The following is a 9,236-nucleotide window of genomic DNA, read 5'->3' on the forward strand; positions in this document are numbered from 1 at the left end:
GCCCACCAGCTCTCGAACCTGGGACCTTCCGAGTGTTAGGCGGATGTGATAACCACTACACCATGGGCACCCACATATGCTCAATCTATTAGAAAATTCTCAGTTAAAAATCAATTTTATCAGCTGAATTATTGCTATTATTTAAATACGCATTTGGAGAGAATGGCCTATATGACTACTATCTATTTAGTTATATCTACTGTAAAAGTTGAAATGGACAGATGAACGATTCCGTAACAAAAAAGAGGGTCTTCCATAATGAGAGAACTTAGCTGTGCCCACCAGGTCTCGAACCTGGGACCTCCCGCGTGTTAGGCGGATGTGATAACCACTACACCATGGGCACGCACATATGCTCAATCTATTAGAAAATTCTCAGTTGAAAATCAATTTAATCAGCTGAATTTTTGCTATTAATTTAATACGCATTTGGAGAGAATGGCCTGTCTGACTACTATCTATTTAGTTATATCTACTGCAAAAGTTGAAATGGACAGATGAACGATTCCGTAACCAAAAAAAGGGTCGTCCATAATGAGAGAACTTAGCTGTGCCCACCAGGTCTCGAACCTGGGACCTTCCGCGTGTTAGGCGGATGTGATAACCACTACACCATGGGCACTCACATATGCTCAATCTATTAGAAAATTCTCAGTTAAAAATCAAATTAATTAGCTTAATTGTTGCTATTATTTTAATACGCATTTGGAGAGAATGGCCTATCTGACTACTATCTATTTAGTTATATCTACTGTAAAAGTTGAAATGGACAGATGAACGATTCCGTAACAAAAAAAAGGGTCTTCCATAATGAGAGAACTTAGCTGTGCCCACCAGGTCTCGAACCTGGGACCTTCCGCGTGTTAGGCGGATGTGATAACCACTACACCATGGGCACGCACATATGCTCAATCTATTAGAAAATTCTCAGTTAAAAATCAATTTATTCAGCTGAATTTTTGCTATTAATTTAATACGCATTTGGAGAGAATGGCCTATCTGACTACTATCTATTTAGTTATATCTACTGTAAAAGTTGAAATGGACAGATGAACGATTCCGTAACAAAAAAGAGGGTCTTCCATAATGAGAGAACTTAGCTGTGCCCACCAGGTCTCGAACCTGGGACCTTCCGCGTGTTAGGCGGATGTGATAACCACTACACCATGGGCACGCACATATGCTCAATCTATTAGAAAATTCTCAGTTAAAAATCAATTTAATCAGCTGAATTTTTGCTATTAATTTAATACGCATTTGGAGAGAATGGCCTATCTGACTACTATCTATTTAGTTATATCTACTGTAAAAGTTGAAATGGACAGATGAACGATTCCGTAACAAAAAAGAGGGTCTTCCATAATGAGAGAACTTAGCTGTACCCACCAGGTCTCGAACCTGGGACCTTCCGCGTGTTAGGCGGATGTGATAACCACTACACCATGGGCACGCACATATGCTCAATCTATTAGAAAATTCTCAGTTAAAAATCAATTTAATCAGCTGAATTTTTGCTATTAATTTAATACGCATTTGGAGAGAATGGCCTATCTGACTACTATCTATTTAGTTATATCTACTGTAAAAGTTGAAATGGACAGATGAACGATTCCGTAACAAAAAAGAGGGTCTTCCATAATGAGAGAACTTAGCTGTGCCCACCAGGTCTCGAACCTGGGACCTTCCGCGTGTTAGGCGGATGTGATAACCACTACACCATGGGCACGCACATATGCTCAATCTATTAGAAAATTCTCAGTTAAAAATCAATTTAATCAGCTGAATTTTTGCTATTAATTTAATACGCATTTGGAGAGAATGGCCTATCTGACTACTATCTATTTAGTTATATCTACTGTAAAAGTTGAAATGGACAGATGAACGATTCCGTAACAAAAAAGAGGGTCTTCCATAATGAGAGAACTTAGCTGTGCCCACCAGGTCTCGAACCTGGGACCTTCCGCGTGTTAGGCGGATGTGATAACCACTACACCATGGGCACGCACATATGCTCAATCTATTAGAAAATTCTCAGTTAAAAATCAATTTAATCAGCTGAATTTTTGCTATTAATTTAATACGCATTTGGAGAGAATGGCCTATCTGACTACTATCTATTTATTTATATCTACTGTAAAAGTTGAAATGGACAGATGAACGATTCCGTAACAAAAAAGAGGGTCTTCCATAATGAGAGAACTTAGCTGTGCCCACCAGGTCTCGAACCTGGGACCTTCCGCGTGTTAGGCGGATGTGATAACCACTACACCATGGGCACGCACATATGCTCAATCTATTAGAAAATTCTCAGTTGAAAATCAATTGAATCAGCTGAATTTTTGCTATTAATTTAATACGCATTTGGAGAGAATGGCCTATCTGACTACTATCTATTTAGTTATATCTACTGCAAAAGTTGAAATGGACCGATGAACGATTCCGTAACCAAAAAAAGGTTCGTCCATAATGAGAGAACTTAGCTGTGCCCACCAGGTCTCGAACCTGGGACCTTCCGCGTGTTAGGCGGATGTGATAACCACTACACCATGGGCACGCACATATGCTCAATCTATTAGAAAATTCTCAGTTGAAAATCAATTTAATCAGCTGAATTTTTGCTAATAATTTAATACGCATTTGGAGAAAATGGCCTATCTGACTACTATCTATTTAGTTATATCTACTGCAAAAGTTGAAATGGACAGATGAACGATTCCGTAACAAAAGAAAGGCTCTTCCATAATGAGAGAACTTAGCTGTGCCCACCAGGTCTCGAACCTGGGACCTTCCTCGTGCTAGGCGGATGTGATAACCACTACACCATGGGCACTCACATATGCTCAATCTATTAGAAAATTCTCAGTTGAAAATCAATTTAATCAGCTGAATTTTTGCTATTAATTTAATACGCATTTGGAGAGAATGGCCTATCTGACTACTATCTATTTAGTTATATCTACTGCAAAAGTTGAAATGGACAGATGAACGATTCCGTAACAAAAAAAAGGGTCTTCCATAATGAGAGAACTTATCTGTGCCCACCAGGTCTCAAACCTGGGACCTTCCGCGTGTTAGGCGGATGTGATAACCACTACACCATGGGCACGCACATGTGCTCAATCTATTAGAAAATTCTCAGTTAAAAATCAATTTAATCAGCTGAATTATTGCTATTATTTTAATACGCATTTGGAGAGAATGGCCTATACGACTACTATCTATTTAGTTATATCTACGGCAAAAGTTGAAATGGACAGATGAACGATTCTGTAAAAAACAGATGTGTCTTCCACAATGAGAGAAGTTAGCTGTGCCCAGCAGGTCTCGAACTTGGGACCTTCCTCGTGTTAGACGGATGTGATAACCACTACACCATGGGCACGCAAACGTGCTCAAGCTATTAGAAAATTCTCAGTTAATAATCTATTTAACCAGCTGAATTATTGCTATTATTTTAATACATATTTGGAGAGATTGGCCTATCTGACTACTATCTATTTAGTTATATCTACTGTAAAAGTCGAAATGGACAGATGAACGATTCCGTAACAAAAAAAGGGTCTTCCATAATGAGAGAACTTAGCTGTGCCCACCAGGTCTCGAACCTTGGACTTTCCGCGTGTTAGGCAGATGTGATAACTTCTACACCATGGGCACGTACATATGCTGAATCTATTAGAAAATTCTCAGTTAAAAATCAATTTAATCAGCTGAATTTTTGCAATTATTTTAATACGCATTTGGAGAGAATGGCCTATCTGACTACTATCTATTTAGTTATATCTACTGTAAAAGTTGAAATGGACAGATGAACGATTCCGTAACAAAAAAAAGGGTCTTCCATAATGAGAGATCTTAGCTGTGCCCATCAGGTCTCGAACCTTGGACCTTCCGCGTGTTAGGCAGATGTGATAACCTCTACACCATGGGCACGCACATGTGCTCAATCTATTAGAAAATTCTCAGTTAAAAATCAAATTAATCAGCTGAATTGTTGCTATTATTTTAATACGCATTTGGAGAGAATGGCCTATCTGACTACTATCTATTTAGTTATATCTACTGTAAAAGTTGAAATGGACAGATGAACGATTCCGTAACAAAAAAAGGGTCTTCCATAATGAGAGAACTTAACTGTGCCCACCAATTCTCGAACCTGGGACCTTCCGCGTGTTAGGCGGATAAGATAACCACTTGACCATGGGCACGCACATGTGCACTATCTATTAGAAAATTCTCAGTTAAAAATCAAATTAATCAGCGGAATTGTTGCTATTATTTTAATACGCATTTGGAGAGAATGGCCTATCTGACTACTATCTATTTAGTTATATCTACTGTAAAAGTTGAAATGGACAGATGAACGATTCCGTAAAAAACAGATGTGTCTTCCACAATGAGAGAAGTTAGCTGTGCCCAGCAGGTCTCGAACTTATTACCTTCCTCGTGTTAGACGGATGTGATAACCACTACACCATGGGCACGCACACGTGCTCAAGCTATTAGAAAATTCTCAGTTAATAATCCATTTAACCAGCTGAATTATTGCTATTATTTTAATACATATTTGGAGAGATTGGCCTATCTGACTACTATCTATTTAGTTATATCTACTGTAAAAGTTGAAATGGACAGATGAACGATTCCGTAACAAAAAAAGGGTCTTTCATAATGAGAGAACTTAGCTGTGCCCACCAGGTCTCGAACCTTGGACTTTCCGCGTGTTAGGCAGATGTGATAACTACTACACCATGGGCACGTACATATGCTGAATCTATTAGAAAATTCTCAGTTAAAAATCAATTTAATCAGCTGAATTTTTGCAATTATTTTAATACGCATTTGGAGAGAATGGCCTATCTGACTACTATCTATTTAGTTATATCTATTGTAAAAGTTGAAATGGACAGATGAACGATTCCGTAACAAAAAAAGGGTCTTCCATAATGAGAGATCTTAGCTGTGCCCACCAGGTCTCGAACCTGGGACCTTCCGCGTGTTAGGCGGATGTGATAACCACTACACCATGGGCACGCACATATGCTCAATCTATTAGAAAATTCTCAGTTGAAAATCAATTTAATCAGCTGAATTATTGCTATTATTTTAATACGCATTTGGAGAGAATGGCCTATCTGACTACTATCTATTTAGTTATATCTACTGTAAAAGTTGAAATGGACAGATGAACGATTCCGTAACAAAAAAAAGGGTCTTCCATAATGAGAGAACTTAGCTGTGCCCACCAGGTCTCGAACCTGGGACCTTCCGCGTGTTAGGCGGATGTGATAACCACTACACCATGGGCACGCACATATGCTCAATCTATTAGAAAATTCTCAGTTAAAAATCAATTTATTCAGCTGAATTTTTGCTATTAATTTAATACGCATTTGGAGAGAATGGCCTATCTGACTACTATCTATTTAGTTATATCTACTGTAAAAGTTGAAATGGACAGATGAACGATTCCGTAACAAAAAAGAGGGTCTTCCATAATGAGAGAACTTAGCTGTGCCCACCAGGTCTCGAACCTGGGACCTTCCGCGTGTTAGGCGGATGTGATAACCACTACACCATGGGCACGCACATATGCTCAATCTATTAGAAAATTCTCAGTTAAAAATCAATTTAATCAGCTGAATTTTTGCTATTAATTTAATACGCATTTGGAGAGAATGGCCTATCTGACTACTATCTATTTAGTTATATCTACTGTAAAAGTTGAAATGGACAGATGAACGATTCCGTAACAAAAAAGAGGGTCTTCCATAATGAGAGAACTTAGCTGTACCCACCAGGTCTCGAACCTGGGACCTTCCGCGTGTTAGGCGGATGTGATAACCACTACACCATGGGCACGCACATATGCTCAATCTATTAGAAAATTCTCAGTTAAAAATCAATTTAATCAGCTGAATTTTTGCTATTAATTTAATACGCATTTGGAGAGAATGGCCTATCTGACTACTATCTATTTAGTTATATCTACTGTAAAAGTTGAAATGGACAGATGAACGATTCCGTAACAAAAAAGAGGGTCTTCCATAATGAGAGAACTTAGCTGTGCCCACCAGGTCTCGAACCTGGGACCTTCCGCGTGTTAGGCGGATGTGATAACCACTACACCATGGGCACGCACATATGCTCAATCTATTAGAAAATTCTCAGTTAAAAATCAATTTAATCAGCTGAATTTTTGCTATTAATTTAATACGCATTTGGAGAGAATGGCCTATCTGACTACTATCTATTTAGTTATATCTACTGTAAAAGTTGAAATGGACAGATGAACGATTCCGTAACAAAAAAGAGGGTCTTCCATAATGAGAGAACTTAGCTGTGCCCACCAGGTCTCGAACCTGGGACCTTCCGCGTGTTAGGCGGATGTGATAACCACTACACCATGGGCACGCACATATGCTCAATCTATTAGAAAATTCTCAGTTAAAAATCAATTTAATCAGCTGAATTTTTGCTATTAATTTAATACGCATTTGGAGAGAATGGCCTATCTGACTACTATCTATTTAGTTATATCTACTGTAAAAGTTGAAATGGACAGATGAACGATTCCGTAACAAAAAAGAGGGTCTTCCATAATGAGAGAACTTAGCTGTGCCCACCAGGTCTCGAACCTGGGACCTTCCGCGTGTTAGGCGGATGTGATAACCACTACACCATGGGCACGCACATATGCTCAATCTATTAGAAAATTCTCAGTTGAAAATCAATTGAATCAGCTGAATTTTTGCTATTAATTTAATACGCATTTGGAGAGAATGGCCTATCTGACTACTATCTATTTAGTTATATCTACTGCAAAAGTTGAAATGGACCGATGAACGATTCCGTAACCAAAAAAAGGTTCGTCCATAATGAGAGAACTTAGCTGTGCCCACCAGGTCTCGAACCTGGGACCTTCCGCGTGTTAGGCGGATGTGATAACCACTACACCATGGGCACGCACATATGCTCAATCTATTAGAAAATTCTCAGTTGAAAATCAATTTAATCAGCTGAATTTTTGCTAATAATTTAATACGCATTTGGAGAAAATGGCCTATCTGACTACTATCTATTTAGTTATATCTACTGCAAAAGTTGAAATGGACAGATGAACGATTCCGTAACAAAAGAAAGGCTCTTCCATAATGAGAGAACTTAGCTGTGCCCACCAGGTCTCGAACCTGGGACCTTCCTCGTGCTAGGCGGATGTGATAACCACTACACCATGGGCACTCACATATGCTCAATCTATTAGAAAATTCTCAGTTGAAAATCAATTTAATCAGCTGAATTTTTGCTATTAATTTAATACGCATTTGGAGAGAATGGCCTATCTGACTACTATCTATTTAGTTATATCTACTGCAAAAGTTGAAATGGACAGATGAACGATTCCGTAACAAAAAAAAGGGTCTTCCATAATGAGAGAACTTATCTGTGCCCACCAGGTCTCAAACCTGGGACCTTCCGCGTGTTAGGCGGATGTGATAACCACTACACCATGGGCACGCACATGTGCTCAATCTATTAGAAAATTCTCAGTTAAAAATCAATTTAATCAGCTGAATTATTGCTATTATTTTAATACGCATTTGGAGAGAATGGCCTATACGACTACTATCTATTTAGTTATATCTACGGCAAAAGTTGAAATGGACAGATGAACGATTCTGTAAAAAACAGATGTGTCTTCCACAATGAGAGAAGTTAGCTGTGCCCAGCAGGTCTCGAACTTGGGACCTTCCTCGTGTTAGACGGATGTGATAACCACTACACCATGGGCACGCAAACGTGCTCAAGCTATTAGAAAATTCTCAGTTAATAATCTATTTAACCAGCTGAATTATTGCTATTATTTTAATACATATTTGGAGAGATTGGCCTATCTGACTACTATCTATTTAGTTATATCTACTGTAAAAGTCGAAATGGACAGATGAACGATTCCGTAACAAAAAAAGGGTCTTCCATAATGAGAGAACTTAGCTGTGCCCACCAGGTCTCGAACCTTGGACTTTCCGCGTGTTAGGCAGATGTGATAACTTCTACACCATGGGCACGTACATATGCTGAATCTATTAGAAAATTCTCAGTTAAAAATCAATTTAATCAGCTGAATTTTTGCAATTATTTTAATACGCATTTGGAGAGAATGGCCTATCTGACTACTATCTATTTAGTTATATCTACTGTAAAAGTTGAAATGGACAGATGAACGATTCCGTAACAAAAAAAAGGGTCTTCCACAATGAGAGAACTTAGCTGTGCCCACCAGGTCTCGAAACTGGGACCTTCCGCGTGTTAGGCGGATGTGATAACCACTACACCATGGGCACGCACATATGCTCAATCTATTAGAAAATTCTCAGTTGAAAATCAATTTAATCAGCTGAATTTTTGCTATTATTTTAATACGCATTTGGAGAGAATGGCCTATCTGACTACTATCTATTTAGTTATATCTACTGTAAAAGTTGAAATGGACAGATGAACGATTCTGTAAAAAACAGATGTGTCTTCCACAATGAGAGAAGTTAGCTGTGCCCAGCAGGTCTCGAACTTGGGACCTTCCTCGTGTTAGACGGATGTGATAACCACTACACCATGGGCACGCAAACGTGCTCAAGCTATTAGAAAATTCTCAGTTAATAATCTATTTAACCAGCTGAATTATTGCTATTATTTTAATACATATTTGGAGAGATTGGCCTATCTGACTACTATCTATTTAGTTATATCTACTGTAAAAGTTGAAATGGACAGATGAACGATTCCGTAACAAAAAAAGGGTCTTCCATAATGAGAGAACTTAGCTGTGCCCACCAGGTCTCGAACCTTGGACTTTCCGCGTGTTAGGCAGATGTGATAACTTCTACACCATGGGCACGTACATATGCTGAATCTATTAGAAAATTCTCAGTTAAAAATCAATTTAATCAGCTGAATTTTTGCAATTATTTTAATACGCATTTGGAGAGAATGGCCTATCTGACTACTATCTATTTAGTTATATCTACTGTAAAAGTTGAAATGGACAGATGAACGATTCCGTAACAAAAAAAAGGGTCTTCCATAATGAGAGATCTTAGCTGTGCCCATCAGGTCTCGAACCTTGGACCTTCCGCGTGTTAGGCAGATGTGATAACCTCTACACCATGGGCACGCACATATGCTCAATCTATTAGAAAATTCTCAGTTAAAAATCAAATTAATCAGCTGAATTGTTG

General features: G+C 38.5%; 22 non-coding genes across 22 annotated transcripts; all 22 read right to left on the minus strand.

Moving 5' to 3' along the window:
• Positions 1–273: 273 nt before the first annotated feature.
• Positions 274–346, minus strand: Trnav-aac (transfer RNA valine (anticodon AAC)). The gene has a single exon. It is a non-coding gene; the product is annotated as a tRNA-Val (tRNA).
• A 203-nt stretch (positions 347–549) lies between these two features.
• Trnav-aac (transfer RNA valine (anticodon AAC)) lies at positions 550–622 on the minus strand. Its single transcript has one exon. It is a non-coding gene; the product is annotated as a tRNA-Val (tRNA).
• A 203-nt stretch (positions 623–825) lies between these two features.
• Trnav-aac (transfer RNA valine (anticodon AAC)) lies at positions 826–898 on the minus strand. The gene has a single exon. It is a non-coding gene; the product is annotated as a tRNA-Val (tRNA).
• A 203-nt stretch (positions 899–1,101) lies between these two features.
• On the minus strand, positions 1,102–1,174 carry Trnav-aac (transfer RNA valine (anticodon AAC)). Its single transcript has one exon. It is a non-coding gene; the product is annotated as a tRNA-Val (tRNA).
• A 203-nt stretch (positions 1,175–1,377) lies between these two features.
• Positions 1,378–1,450, minus strand: Trnav-aac (transfer RNA valine (anticodon AAC)). Its single transcript has one exon. It is a non-coding gene; the product is annotated as a tRNA-Val (tRNA).
• Positions 1,451–1,653: 203 nt separating this feature from the next.
• Positions 1,654–1,726, minus strand: Trnav-aac (transfer RNA valine (anticodon AAC)). Its single transcript has one exon. It is a non-coding gene; the product is annotated as a tRNA-Val (tRNA).
• A 203-nt stretch (positions 1,727–1,929) lies between these two features.
• Trnav-aac (transfer RNA valine (anticodon AAC)) lies at positions 1,930–2,002 on the minus strand. Its single transcript has one exon. It is a non-coding gene; the product is annotated as a tRNA-Val (tRNA).
• A 203-nt stretch (positions 2,003–2,205) lies between these two features.
• On the minus strand, positions 2,206–2,278 carry Trnav-aac (transfer RNA valine (anticodon AAC)). Its single transcript has one exon. It is a non-coding gene; the product is annotated as a tRNA-Val (tRNA).
• A 203-nt stretch (positions 2,279–2,481) lies between these two features.
• On the minus strand, positions 2,482–2,554 carry Trnav-aac (transfer RNA valine (anticodon AAC)). The gene has a single exon. It is a non-coding gene; the product is annotated as a tRNA-Val (tRNA).
• A 203-nt stretch (positions 2,555–2,757) lies between these two features.
• On the minus strand, positions 2,758–2,830 carry Trnaa-agc (transfer RNA alanine (anticodon AGC)). The gene has a single exon. It is a non-coding gene; the product is annotated as a tRNA-Ala (tRNA).
• A 203-nt stretch (positions 2,831–3,033) lies between these two features.
• Trnav-aac (transfer RNA valine (anticodon AAC)) lies at positions 3,034–3,106 on the minus strand. Its single transcript has one exon. It is a non-coding gene; the product is annotated as a tRNA-Val (tRNA).
• A 1,855-nt stretch (positions 3,107–4,961) lies between these two features.
• On the minus strand, positions 4,962–5,034 carry Trnav-aac (transfer RNA valine (anticodon AAC)). The gene has a single exon. It is a non-coding gene; the product is annotated as a tRNA-Val (tRNA).
• A 203-nt stretch (positions 5,035–5,237) lies between these two features.
• Positions 5,238–5,310, minus strand: Trnav-aac (transfer RNA valine (anticodon AAC)). The gene has a single exon. It is a non-coding gene; the product is annotated as a tRNA-Val (tRNA).
• A 203-nt stretch (positions 5,311–5,513) lies between these two features.
• Trnav-aac (transfer RNA valine (anticodon AAC)) lies at positions 5,514–5,586 on the minus strand. The gene has a single exon. It is a non-coding gene; the product is annotated as a tRNA-Val (tRNA).
• Positions 5,587–5,789: 203 nt separating this feature from the next.
• Positions 5,790–5,862, minus strand: Trnav-aac (transfer RNA valine (anticodon AAC)). Its single transcript has one exon. It is a non-coding gene; the product is annotated as a tRNA-Val (tRNA).
• A 203-nt stretch (positions 5,863–6,065) lies between these two features.
• On the minus strand, positions 6,066–6,138 carry Trnav-aac (transfer RNA valine (anticodon AAC)). Its single transcript has one exon. It is a non-coding gene; the product is annotated as a tRNA-Val (tRNA).
• A 203-nt stretch (positions 6,139–6,341) lies between these two features.
• Trnav-aac (transfer RNA valine (anticodon AAC)) lies at positions 6,342–6,414 on the minus strand. The gene has a single exon. It is a non-coding gene; the product is annotated as a tRNA-Val (tRNA).
• Positions 6,415–6,617: 203 nt separating this feature from the next.
• Positions 6,618–6,690, minus strand: Trnav-aac (transfer RNA valine (anticodon AAC)). Its single transcript has one exon. It is a non-coding gene; the product is annotated as a tRNA-Val (tRNA).
• A 203-nt stretch (positions 6,691–6,893) lies between these two features.
• Trnav-aac (transfer RNA valine (anticodon AAC)) lies at positions 6,894–6,966 on the minus strand. Its single transcript has one exon. It is a non-coding gene; the product is annotated as a tRNA-Val (tRNA).
• Positions 6,967–7,169: 203 nt separating this feature from the next.
• Positions 7,170–7,242, minus strand: Trnaa-agc (transfer RNA alanine (anticodon AGC)). The gene has a single exon. It is a non-coding gene; the product is annotated as a tRNA-Ala (tRNA).
• A 203-nt stretch (positions 7,243–7,445) lies between these two features.
• Trnav-aac (transfer RNA valine (anticodon AAC)) lies at positions 7,446–7,518 on the minus strand. Its single transcript has one exon. It is a non-coding gene; the product is annotated as a tRNA-Val (tRNA).
• Positions 7,519–8,272: 754 nt separating this feature from the next.
• Trnav-aac (transfer RNA valine (anticodon AAC)) lies at positions 8,273–8,345 on the minus strand. The gene has a single exon. It is a non-coding gene; the product is annotated as a tRNA-Val (tRNA).
• Positions 8,346–9,236: the final 891 nt, after the last annotated feature.

Source organism: Argiope bruennichi, chromosome 7 (genome assembly GCF_947563725.1).
Source record: "Argiope bruennichi chromosome 7, qqArgBrue1.1, whole genome shotgun sequence".
NCBI classification, from domain to species: domain Eukaryota; kingdom Metazoa; phylum Arthropoda; class Arachnida; order Araneae; family Araneidae; genus Argiope; species Argiope bruennichi.